General features: G+C 36.8%; 1 protein-coding gene across 5 annotated transcripts in view; it reads left to right on the forward strand.

The window, feature by feature from the left end:
* SSH2 (slingshot protein phosphatase 2) overlaps positions 1-13,972 on the forward strand; it is a 254,643-nt gene that overhangs the window by 132,573 nt on the left and 108,098 nt on the right. The window lies entirely within an intron of this gene.

Genomic DNA, 13,972 nt, shown 5'->3' on the forward strand with positions numbered 1-13,972 from the left:
GTGGAGGGGAGGAATAGGCTTTTCAATTTGGGTGGACAACATCTGCAAATGCAGACCAGTAACGAGAACAGCATTCAGGGAGAACATTGAGTAGTTTGGTGAGCTGAGGGCCAATTTTTCATGTATCTCATCTGTCTCCCCTGCTTTTTTACTGTGAACTGTTTGGTATATAATTATATATCCTCTTTTTTTTTTTTTTTTGAATGCTTAGCATTAACGGTGCCTGGCAGAGTTGGTTTTCATATTTTGGTATGCCTCTGTTTATCCATCTGTAAAATATGAGCAGTAATTATAGTATATGTTCAAACATGAATTACTATTTGAAAGGACTTTGAAAGCCCTGTTGTGAAGATTCAGTATAAGAAATTTAATATTCTGTCTCCCAGTGTTCTGTTTTTATTATTATAGTTTTTCTCTAAAGTATTAGCACTTACCATTTCACTACTTACTAGTATGCCCATGTAAAAGTGTAAGCAGCAGTTCTTCTGTAGAGAATGCTTTAGTTTGACTGACTCAAGCCTCTTTCTTGTGACATTTTTAAAATTATTTTTTTAATGCTTATCTATTTTGAAAGAGAGACAGCAGGGGAGGGACAGAGAGAGAGAGATGGAGAGAGAATCCTAAGCAGGCTCCACACTGTCAGTGCAGAACTTGACTCAGGGCTCAACGCAGGGCTTGATCTCACAAACCTGTGAGATCATGACCTAAGCCAAGATCAAGGGTGGACTGAGCCACCCAGGCACCCCACTTGTGAGATTTTTTAAGAAAAGGTCCTCGGAGCAAACAATGGCTACCTCTTATGTTTTTTGGGATGCAGAACAAAATTTGAACTCTTTGAAAAATGTGAACTTAATGTTTGGTTGAACACATCCGTCATTCAAGCAGTATCACCCAAAATAGTCCAATATCATCAGTATGACCCTTTGGAGATGGGGTGGCTATGTAGAACTAAAATGCCTGTAAGCAGGGATTGCATTAGACAAAGATGAAATTTAACTGCCCACAAAGGTGGGTATTTGTGTGCTTTTGTTCTTTTTTTAGTGATGGGATTTTTTCTTAGAGGAATTAAGTTTTAAATGTGTATTTAGGTGCCACTTTGGATTCCATTCAACTATGAAGAGTTTCAAATGAAGAGTTTGGGAGCTATGTTTTTGTTATAATTTAACTGACTGTTTAATCATCCACCTCTGTTCCAGTAATAACTAGAATAAATTACTCATGGTAATAATATAAGAAAAAAAAAGCTTTCCTTAATTGTAATTCATTCAGTGTTAGCTAAATCTGTCACCACACTCTCACTCAAAGCCCCAAATTTATTTTCTATGACACTAAAGGGGCTATAATTATAAGTGGTTTTCAGCAATCAATAAATTACACTAAGGACTTTATTTTTAACAGCCACTTATTATATCTTCCTATTTGCTCAATTTAAAAAATCAGCTTGGACATATTTTTAAATTTAATTTTAACCTAAATGATTAATTGCAAGAAGTAATTTAAAAATTTTTGTTGTTGTTGTTAGAGGAACGCCTGGGTGGCTCAGTCGGTTAAGGGTTCAACTTCGGCTCAGGTCATGATCTCCTGGTTTGTGAGTTCGAGCCTACATCAGGCTCTCTGCGGTCAGCATGGAGCCTGCTTTGGATCCTCTGTCCCCCCCATCCCCGCCTCTGCTCCTCCCCTGCTTGCACTCTCTCTCTCTCAAAAATAAATAAAACATTAAAAAAGTGTTTTGTTAGAGTTTGGGTTAAGGCAGTAATATCTCTCATTTCCCAAAACTGAATTGCTATTTTTAACTCAACACAATCCTTTTCCTTAAAGACCTTCCTTTTGAAAGGTAGTATTCTACAATTGAAACAGTCCACATTCAAGCTTAGTTTTCTCTGAATCTATTACTTTACCTATAAAATTATGAAAACATTATCCTCAAGGAGCAATTACTATTAAAATTAGCCCACTTAAAGTGAAGTACCCCACAAACAAATAATAAATAATGCAATTTCTGGCATTTTAGAATGACACCCAAACCAAAAGGCTTATATTCCATTGTTTGCAGTTATGTGAAAAAAGCACTGGTATTGGAGTTAGGAGATGTGTTTGTATTGGTTGCATGACCTTAGATTCATTCCTTGAGACTTAATTTCTTCTTCCTTAAAAAAAAAATTAGCATGCTTATTATGGGGCATAAGTAATATACAAATATGAAAATACGTCAAACAGGCAAAGCACTGCATGTTCTATCACAGTGGTATTTTTATCATTAGTGAATCATTTGTTATAGTTCTTCCTGTGGTCAGTTTGTAACAGAGCATTTTCCTAAAATAAGAGTTCATTTAGAAGGTTTATAAAGGGGGACTACAAAAATCTTTTAAAAACTTTTAAAAGTAGGGGCGCCTGGGTGGCGCAGTCGGTTAAGCGTCCGACTTCAGCCAGGTCACGATCTCACGGTCCGTGAGTTCGAGCCCCGCGTCGGGCTCTGGGCTGATGGCTCGGAGCCTGGAGCCTGTTTCCGATTCTGTGTCTCCCTCTCTCTCTGTGCCTCCCCCGTTCATGCTCTGTCTCTCTCTGTCCCAAAAATAAAATAAATGTTGAAGAAAAAAAAAAAAAAACTTTTAAAAGTATTTCTCTTCTAATTATTAATAAACTCATTTTATTAGGGATGCTTATCAATCATAAGTAGTTTTCCAGCTCTGGGCTTAAATCATGGTGAGAAAGGGATTATAAAATAATTTCAGATCATTTCATGAACTCCCTAGTAAAGGATGGAAAAGCCAAAGCTGAAATAACTGCTTCACGAGAAGTGGCTATGTGAAGATAAATCTTAGAGGGACTGGTCTTTTTTTTTTTTTTTGTTAGATACCATAAAGCAAGAGCTTAAACAGTAATTAGACTAGCAAGCCTAATTACTGTTTCCTATAACTATACTAGATTCTTAAGTATCTGAAACCAGTTGATATTATTCTTCACTGAGACTTTTTTTTTTATGTGAGAAAGAGCACATGAGTGGGGGCTGGGGGAGAGGGTGGGTGAGAGAGAGAGAGAGAGAGAGAGAGAGAGAGAGAGAAAGTCTTAAGCAGGCTCCACGCTCAGCTTGGAGCCTGACACAGGGCTCAATCCCGTGACCCTAGGACCATGATCTGGGCCAAAATCAAGAATTGGACTAGATGCTCAACCAACTGAGCCATCCAGGCTCTTCTTCACTGAAATTTTTACACAAAATATGAACTAGAGATTTTTGTTTCATTTTTCCAACATTTTATTATTTAAGAAAGTAAATGTGCAGACAAATTGAAAGAACGGTAAACACTGAAATATACACCCCTCCTGGCTTCACAATTAGCACTTTGCTCTATTGGCTTTATCATGTTTCTATTCACCTATCCACCCTGGACTAGAAGTTTTAAACAGGAAAAATGTTTTATTTATTCTTTTATATGTGTTTTATGTAGCAATATATAAGAAATTTTTTAAAAGTTCAAGACTTTACAAGCTACACTTTTCTGAATTAATTTTACATTTAAAAATATGCCATATGCATAATATAAAAACATGAATGGAAAGATGAACACCAAATTCAGGAAGAGGAGCTATATAAACAGAGAAAGGGGAAAGGGCTCATTGAGAAGTTTACAGGGGGCTTCAGTTGTGATGTTTTATTTCTTAAATTCTGAAGAGTAAAATGTTAGAATGTGATAGTACTGTCTATTGAGTATCTGGCTGCTTGTTATCCTCTCCGTTCTTTGCTGTATGTTTGAAATATTTCACAATTAAAAATTAAAAGATTTGCTACTTAGTTTTGTTTTCCCCTGGCAAAGTATTTTTCACTTCACTTAAGATCCATTGTCCAGTTGGCCTTACAGCTGAGGTGGATTGAATAGAATCTGACAACCCCATATCTTTTCTCAGTTGATGCACTAGCTAAAGAATGATACAATGTACCCTCCTTTCTACTAAGGATTAAGGAGTATAACTTTTGCATACTTCTTGGTTTTGACTAACCCAAAGAGAAAAAAAAAAAAAAAACTTCCTGTATTGTATTTAAATTCCTTGAAGATATTTGACATGGTTTTTGAAAAGCGTATAATTGTATCAGTATGTGATTTTGCATGTTCACCTGATTTTAGAAAAGAAAGACATGGAAAGTGAAATATGGCCAGGGAAGCTGATACATGAAAGCTTGAAGAGATAATGATGCTGCTCAGCCAGGGCCTAGAAACTTGACCAGTCTAAACAAACTGCATAGTACTAAATTGCTTGTGAAAGGACTGAATCAATCCTGCTGCGATTTGAACTTTTGGCTCCTGAAAGTCTAGGACAAGCCTGAAAATAAAAATAAAGCCCTTACCTAACTGGGTTGTGTTCCAGGCCCTCTACTGGATTCTCTGATGAAGGAAGCATCTATCTATCAGAAAAGAAAGACAGCAGGAGAAAAATGAGGCAGTGAAAAGGAGTCTTATGCCAGCTTATACCTATACCAGCTGTGAGGGAGATCACTAATGTATTGATTCCTTCAGGAAATGTTTATCTAGAGCCCTAAGAAAACTACAGCAGGGTGTGGTATAAGGTTGGATCAACCAACCAACCTAGCACTGTGCTAGGCTCTATGAAGACCACCAGAGAGAGTTACTGTGTCTGATTTGCTCTCACAAAAGATAAGCTATATGGCATAAAAGAGAGAGTAAAAACCTTGAATAATGATATAGATTATAAATTCCAAAGAAACTAGAAAAGTGTCATAGCATACTATGAACCAGGAATTGATCATTGGACTTAACCAGAAGACCTAAGTTCATTTTTTAAAATGTTTGTTTGTTTGTTTGTTTGTTTGGAGAGAGAGAGCACGCACATGCAAGCAAGGGGCAGGGGAAGGGCAGAGAGAGGGAGAAAGAATCCCAAACAGGCTGTGTGCTGTCAGCAGAGTGTCCAACGTGGGGCTTGATCTCTCGAACCATGAGATCATGACCTGAGCCGAAATTGAGTTGGACACTTAACTGACTGAGCCACCCAGGTGCCCCTAGAAGAGCTAAGTTCAAATCCAAGCTCTGACACGTGCTATGTAAACTTGGGCGGGTCGCCTAATTTCTGAGCTTCAGTTTCCTCATCTGTAAAATGAAGCTGATAATCCCAGCTAGCTCTGCTTAGCTATACACAGGATTGTAATGAGAAGCAAGTGAGGATAAATGTGAAAACCCTGTAGAGTTTCTAATTATTGAAAAAGCTGAGAATTGAAACTAGACCTTGAGAGATAGGTTTTATATGGATAATTTGAAAGACTAGATGAAAGTGGTCTCAGAGAGGGACAACTTGAACAGAGAAGAGAATGAGACTCAGATACAGGAGGACAGGATAGAAACCACCTAATAATAGCAAAGATTTATTTTGGGAGAATGGGTAAAAAATAGTTACACTGATTGTGTCTGAGAAGGAATGGAATTGTGGGTAACATGCCATAATGACTGAATTATGGTAGGATTTAAATTAAGGAGGATCTGGAGGCCCGAAGGAAGAGTTTGGACTTGTTCTGAAAGGGAATAAGGAACTATTTGGGGATTCTGAGTAAGGAACTATTATGAAAGTACTTAACTCTTAAGTCATTTTGATAGTATCTTAGAAAGTGCCTGACATACAGCTATTCAGGATTAGTCCAACTGAATTCAGTCAGTCTATCAACAACATATAGGATGAATTAGACACATTTGCACCTAGAGTCTAAGCTTCTTATCACCTAGATATTAGTCTGGTTCATGTTTTTCTTTAACTGTCACAACGAATGATAATACCTGCCTAGCTAGTAGGTTTATTTCAAACATCAAATAAGATGATGATGCCATTATTATCCACAAATACATTAAATGCCTCCTTCACGTAGGATACCATGTAAAGAAACGAGGGAAACAAAATGTAGATATGAATGCCTTAGAGAATCTTGTGATGAATATTAGTTTGAATTCAGAGTTCTGAGGAATTTGGTAGCAAGAAGATGGTATACAACAGCCAAAAGATGTACTATATTTAATATTAGGTTAGGTCCCTATTATTGTCAGGACCTGCTAGACATAGCTAGGATCAAATAGAGGAGAAAATACCAAGTGCAGTCAGGTAAGTAAGGTCTCCAGGAGTCCTTCCCGTTGGCAGTAGAACTTTTCAGACTTAACCTGTTCTGTAGTGAACCTCCATCATCATGGAGACAGTGTAGAATACTGGTTTAAGGAAACAGGTTTTGGAACCAGAATAACTGGCTGGGGTCAAAATACTGCTATCTAACAGTAAGCAAATTATTCAATCTCTCTGAGCCTCATAAAGATAAGAATAGAATCATAGAGTTGTTTGAGAGAATTAAGTGAGATACTGCTTGTAAACTCTTAATAGAGGATCTGGTACACAGTGAACGTTAGCTCAACAAATGTCAATTAATGTTTTTATTTTCAAGACCTCCTCAACTCGTCTAGCCTCCATTTTTTGTTATTCCCCGATTCACTTTCTATTTTTCTATCTCTTGTTTCACCCCATTCCAGGACACTGAAGGCCACATTTGGCTCATTTGCCTACAGTATGTTCTACAACATTAGCATCAACAAGATCCTTAAATATCTTCTGAATTTAAAATTGTATTATCTTCAAAATAGTTTAAGTATTACCTATATTTATTATAGTCTAAGTAATTCTTTGAAATCAATGATCCTTAACATAGTTTTTCTTTATATTTTTCTTTAACATTTTTTAAATTATTTACATTTATGTAAATTTTAAAAATTAACATATTTTTCTTTTTTTTTTTTTTAATTTTTTTTTCAACGTTTTTTATTTATTTTTGGGACAGAGAGAGACAGAGCATGAACGGGGGAGGGGCAGAGAGAGAGGGAGACACAGAATCGGAAACAGGCTCCAGGCTCTGAGCCATCAGCCCAGAGCCTGACGCGGGGCTCGAACTCACAGACCGCGAGATCGTGACCTGGCTGAAGTCGGACGCTTAACCGACTGCGCCACCCAGGCGCCCCAAAAATTAACATATTTTTCTTTATAATTTACTCTATTTTTCTAGTTTCTCTCTTTAAGCATGTGTCATATATATACATATATGTATGCATATATACATATATATACATATATGTATATATATATGGTTTTTCTTAATGTAGTATATAAAAGATAGGACGTAGAAGAGGATCTTGGACCCTGAGTTAATTTAATAGCTCACAGGAGAGAGCCAAAGCATAAGAGACTGTTAAAAACTGAGAACAAACTGAGGGTTGATGGGGGGTGGGAGGGAGGGGAGGGTGGGTGATGGGTATTGAGGAGGGCACCTTTTGGGATGAGCACTGGGTGTTGTATGGAAACCAATTTGACAATAAACTTCATATATTGAAAAAAATAATAATAGCTCACAGGAGAGAAGGCGCTAAGGTTCTATGGGAAAATAAAAAACTAAACCTTTTAGGAGGGCAATTTGATCATATCTACCAATTCCTAAGATGTTTAAAATATTTTAACTGCCAATTCCACCTCTAGATGTAAATCCAAGAAATATATTCACATGTATGCATAAAGACATGTTCATGGTGATATTGTATGTAATAGTAAAAATTGTAAACAACCTAAATGTCCATCAGTAGTGGACTGTTTAAATAAATTATATATAATTATAAAATAAAACACTATGAACTCCTTTAAAAGAATGAGGCAAATCTATATACACATAGAAAAACGTCTAAGATGTGGTGATAAGTTTGGGGGGGGAGCAAGAAGCAGAATAATATGTATAATATATATAATTCTATGTTTGTGTGCATGTGTGTTTCTAAAAGGGCAGCTTCAATATATTAACATTTGCATATGCAAGAACATTTCTGGAAATATTAACAGCAATCCCTGGGAGTAGGACGATGGGAATGAAAGAGTGACTTTTATTTTACCTTTCCAAATACTGAAAAAAAGTTTTAATAATTCAGCATGTATTTTACTTTTTTTAACTAGTTTTTAAAAAACAAACTGAACAGATAGAATGGGGATGAAATGGTTAAATGTTTTATAAGGCGTGTTGGATGTGAAAAGTGATCTATAAATGCCTATTATTTTTACTAAACAATAGCACGTGGGGCTTTTGTAACCTGAAGAAAGCAGCATTTCAGCATCTTTTCCTACTGGAGCATATGGTGGTTAAGACCATGGGGGTGAATGCCTTAGAGATTGCCTCTCATGGAGTTGATATGCAGATCTTTTCAGTATTCCCATTGCTCTTATGGTGGAAAGTTCCATGGAAAGGACTAGAAGGGTTCAGTGACATTGCTCTATCCAGTGTTTAAAACTATTGTCAGATACTCTTTTAAATAAAACTATTAGCCACATGGTGATTGCAAAATGATTGCTTTTAAGAGCCTTTGTTTACAGAGTTTAGTTTATTGTATTGTATGAAGAGTGCCTTTGACTAAATGTAGTGAGATACCTCTTGGTGCTGTCTGGGCAACAAGTTTGGAACTTGTGTGTATTATCTTGAGAGTTTTATCCTAGCGTTTTACAGATTAACAGGAGACAGAATGTTGTGCTACTCCAGGTAACAGGCTTTTTGTTTTGTAACTCTTTAAAGTGTTGGTTTTCTCCCTTTTGACACTCAGGGGATTAATTTACTATTTATTTCTGTAGATACGCCCTTAGAGAAAACATAAAAATACAAATAGGTCTTCTGACAGGTACAATCATATTTCTTATGACTAGGTATTTTTTAAATAAAGTTAATAAGGTAATACTATTATTTCAAAGGTTATAAATACAAAACTGTAGTGAACACTGCAGATCTCACATTACTACAGAATGCAATATTAAGTTAATGTAATTAGCTACTTAGCAAACAATAATAGTGAAGACTCCTGGAAGAAATAGTGTGGTACATTGGCGAAATCTGTATGTATGTTAATTTTCATTCATTCTTCAACTTCTCATCCCAAATACAAACAAATACGGCTAGCTTTCTGTTAGCCCATTGGATAAAGTCACTAGAATCTATAACTCTGACATCAGACTCACTGACATTTTAATGCTGCCCACCCCGCTTTAGCTATTTTTCAGACTATATTTCATAGAAGATTATTTCTAGTCAACATCTTAATTTCGTCAGTGCATAAATTAAAATGTACAGTCAACTTTACCTCAAGGCTGCCAGACAGACTTCAGAGTCCCCCTGCCCACTCCCAACACACACACACACACACACACACACACACACACACACACACACACCACACAGCTTTCTTAATGACCTGAAGAAAGGCACATAGGTCTTTTCCCTATTAAGAATTTTTACCTCAGAGAAACAACCAAAAGATCAGATAAATGGAGGAGTTAGAGAAGCAAAGAAACTTAAAAATAAAAAAGATTTAGGGGTGCCTGCCTGGCTCAGTTGGTATAACATGTGCCTTTGATCTTGGGGTTGTGAGTTCAAGCCCCACATTGGGTGTAGAGATTACTTTAAAAATAAAATCTTTAGGGGTGCCTGGGTGGCTCAGTCAGTTGAGCGTCCGACTTCGGCTCAGGTCATGATCTCGCGGTCCATGAGTTCGAGCCCCACGTCGGGCTCTGTGCTGACAGCTCAGAGCCTGGAGCCTGATTCAGATTCTGTGTCTCCCTCTCTCTCTGACCCTCCCCGTTCATGCTCTGTCTCTCTCTGTCTCAAAAATAAATAAACGTTAAAAAAAAAAAAAACCATTAAAAAAAATAAATAAAATCTTTAAAAAATAAAATAAAAAGATTTATTACAGCCATGCACTCTGATCTAAGATTGTTCTTTGGAGATTCCAACTCTCTGATTTTATTCCTGAAGGGCAATCTCCTCCTCAACCTTTCTCTTAGCTCTCTTAAGTTTATAGAGCCCTTAAGTCCAAAGAGTAGATTTTTGTGCCACTCTTTTACACTTTACATGTATTAACTTAATTAATCCTTGCAGTAACTTCATAAATTAGGGACTAATACTGAGCCATAGATTAAATAACTATCCAAAATACACAGCTAATGGTGACACTAGGATTCAAACCCATCCAACTAATTCCAAGGCTAGGATTTTTTTCCAAGTATAATTAACATAGTTTTATATTAGTTTCAGGTGTACAATATAATGATTCAACAATTCTTTAAATTTCTCAAGGTTCATCAAGATAAGTGTATTGTTAATCCCCTTTATTTCACCCATCCTCCCCCACCCACCTGCCTTCTGGCAACCACCAGTTCTCTGTATTTAAGAGTCTAGTTTTTTGTCTCTTTTTTCTTTGTTCATTTGTTTTGTTTCTTAAATTCCACATAAATTAAATTCACATGAGTGAAACCATGATATTTGTCTCTCTCTGACTTGTTTCTCAATCTTATTCCCTCTAGCTGTATCTATGTTGTTGCACATGGCAAGATTTCATTCTTTTTTATGATTAAGTAATATTCCATTTTATATATAAAACCAAGATTGAGATTTTTAACTGCTGGGCTCTACTGCTTTCATCTAGATGACTGTTTATCTTAAGTGGATTAAATGTATTTTTCAGGACTTCTAAGCTGAATGATATTCCTTTCCTACGGTTCCTAACTCTCACAAAAACAGATTTGGGGACCTTTCCTTAGGGTTTTATTATCCCATTTTACAGATGAAAATAAGTGACTTAGCCAAAATCTTAGTTTATTAAGTGGCCATGTTAGAACTAGAACTTAGGTCCTCTCTGGTTTCTGGCCTACTGCTTTTGGCACGTTACACTGTCACTTTTTAGTTCATTAGCTACCTTCCCTTCAAGTGATCCACCCATGATGAAATTTTGTTACAGCAGCAAAAACATGCCTACATCCTTCACTCACACTTAAGTGCACTTTCATATCTGTCCTGGAATACCGATTGATCAACAAGTAAGTCTCTGGTTTTACAGTTTTACAGTGTTTGTATCTTATGGAGAGACACATGAAGGCATAGTAATGGAAGTACCGATGGATACAAGAGACATCTATTACTTTAAAATTTTGTTAATGCTTTTACCATATAATTCTATAAAAATTTAATCTGGTCATAGCTGATGCTATCAAGAGCCAGATTAACATTATAGAATATTCATATTTCTGAGCCTTGAAATGGTCAGCAAATGACATGACAAAATTTATTTTAAATCTTCTAACTCAAACAAGAGTGTGAAGAAATGCAACAATTTTTCTTCGGGGCCTTTGTGCACATTTTTAAAAGCCCCTTTGGACTTCATGTGGAGTAGAAAACTAGCTTCATTTATTTCACGTCACTCAGTCTAATTTAGAATCATTTTTGAATTCCTAGAAGCTTGGGTACAGAGAGCTTGCTCCCTAGAGCCTTGTTTTCTGACAGTGTAGAGTAAAGGATTAAATTGAGCTGAAACTAAATTGATTGACATTTTGACACTCTGCAGATTGTGAAAAGAAAAGGAATTTGTTAAACTTTTAAAACAGTAGCAGAAAGATCTATTCCCTTAAAGGTACCTCACTTTGCAAAGATGATTCCATTTTTTTCTTAAAAACCTATGAGGCACGTTGTAGCACTTTCCCAATTTCCTATATTACAGTTCAAAGCAAGAATTTAACTTTGAAAGCTTTTGAAAAGGCCTAGATGGGGGTGTTAAAATAGACTTCACTGAAAAGGCACTGGCAGAGGTCTTTTGAGGGGAAACAAAGGACTATGCACTTCTGGAGTGTCACTATAGGAACCTATCTATAAAAGACAGATATACATATTTATGAAATCCTTATCTTTAGCGTTTTTTAAATGCCAGAGATATTAAGTGTGAATTGAGTAAGATACATTTCCTGCTGACTTCTTTTTCAGACAGATACAGATGACATTCCATCGTCTTCCGTAAGCAGCATCAGTTAGTATTGACTTCCATAAAATCCCATCTCTGCTGTCATGAAAGGAACTGGACTCACCTTAACAGTGCTCTTCTAAAGAGCCTGCTGCGTTTTTTTTGTTTTGTTTTTTTTTTTGATCACTGCCAGGAGGCTATAATAAATTACAGCCTGGAAGAAGTTTCAAACTGGCAACTTTGCCAGATATTTAAAGCAATTTATTTTGGGGTGTATCAGCAGATTTTTTTTTCTTACACTGCCATTTGGGTGCCTGCTGACACAGCCTGAATAAATCTTTCAAACATTTTCCTTACCAGAGATGGATGAAGACGATGATGCACTGGACTCCAGACCTTTCATTAACTCTTCACTTGCCAACTGGTTCTTTCCTATTATCAGATCCATAGGAAACTTAGATCCTATTTCCAGTATGAGTTTGCAATATTTCAAATCCCTGGGCAACAACTTTAAGGTTTTTAAAAAAAATCTTTATTTATTTATTTTGAGAAAGAGTACAAGCATGCGCGCCCACATTGGCACAAGCTGGGGACCAGCAGAGAAAGAGAGAGAGACAGAGAATCCCAAGCAGGCTTTGCGCTGTCAGCTCAGAGCCTGACTAGGAACTTGATCCCACCAACCATGAGATCATGACCTGAGCCAGAATCAAGAGTTGGACACTTAACCATCTGAGCTACTCAGGCACCCCACCAACTTTTAAGTTTTATGGAAGGATAAACTAACAAAAGAGTTTCTGGTTTTAGAAATAGAATGTATAATTTAGATTGATTATTTAATTACTAGTATTTAGAAAATTGCCAAACCTCCCAATAGAAAAAGAGATCTGAAAAATTGTATATATAAAACAAAGACACATTTTGGGGTGCCTCGCAGTTCTTGAGTTCCAGCCCCACGTTGGTCTCTGTGCAGACAGCTTAGAGCCTAGACCTGCTTTGGATTCTGTGTTTCCATCTCTCTCTGCCCCTCCCCCACTCGTGTTCTCTCTCTCTCTCTCTCTCTCTCTCTCTCTCTCTCTCTCAAAAATAAGTAAACATTAAAAAAAAATTAAGGGGCGCCTGAGTGGCTCAGGTTAAGCGACCAACATCAGCTCAGGTCATGATCTCTTGGTTCGTGGATTCGAGCTCCAGGTTGGGCTCTGTCCTGACAGCTCAGAGCCTGGAGCCTGCTTCTGATTCTGTGTCTCCCTCTCTCTGCCCTCCCTGCTTGCTCTGTCTCTCTCTCTAAAATAAACATTAAAAAATAAAAATTAAAGACATATTTCTTCTTGATTCTAGCATATGTTGAGTCTTAAAGTGACTTCTTCCTCATTTTAGTCTCTTTGGTAATAGGATAGTGAAATCATTTTTTAAAATTATTAATTTCCAGCTCTAGAACTCCTGACAGTTCTATTGATATATAGTTTAGTCAAGTATTCAAAAAGCATAAAATGCTCATACCTGAAAATATTTGTTCTGATGAAACTGGAAGGGCAAGAGGTGAGGGAGCTAACTTTTACTGAGTGCCCACACCAGGTCAGCCCCTTTTGTAAACCACTATATAGCTCGCAGGAGAGAAAAGAGATTTTCAGTGAGTTGTTAGCAACATTGATAAAGGATTAAACTCATGAAGGCATCAGGGTATATAGGGTTGGTGGGAAAAGCCCAACCTAGATCAGAAGTCATAAAACTAGGGTTCCTATCTAAGTGATGTCACTTACAAATGAGGTTATCTGGCTAGACCCTTTATATTTATTTCCACATCTGTAAAGTAAGGTTATATTCTCTAGCCTGTCTCCCTCTCCTAGATCATCTGGCACAATAGCTATCTACCACAGCTGCGTATTGGAATCACCCGGGGAGCTTTGAAAAAATATTGATGTTTAGGATCCCAACTTCAGGAGACTCTGATTTGATTGGTCTGTGGTGTAGCCAGGTATTGGAGTGTTTAAAATCCCCACAGGTGATTCATATGTGCAGCTAACGGCTATGAGTCCTTGGTTTGGAGGATGGTTAGGAAAGCCTTTTATAAATTTATTTACAAGGGTTAGCAGATGTTATCGACAATGTAAATAGGTTTTTTCCCCATTATAACTTCAGATGTTTTGCTTTAAAAAAAAAAAAAAATAGTTTATTACCGAATTTCCCTA

The sequence above is a fragment of the Panthera tigris genome, chromosome E1, assembly GCF_018350195.1.
Source record: "Panthera tigris isolate Pti1 chromosome E1, P.tigris_Pti1_mat1.1, whole genome shotgun sequence".
Lineage (NCBI taxonomy): Eukaryota > Metazoa > Chordata > Mammalia > Carnivora > Felidae > Panthera > Panthera tigris.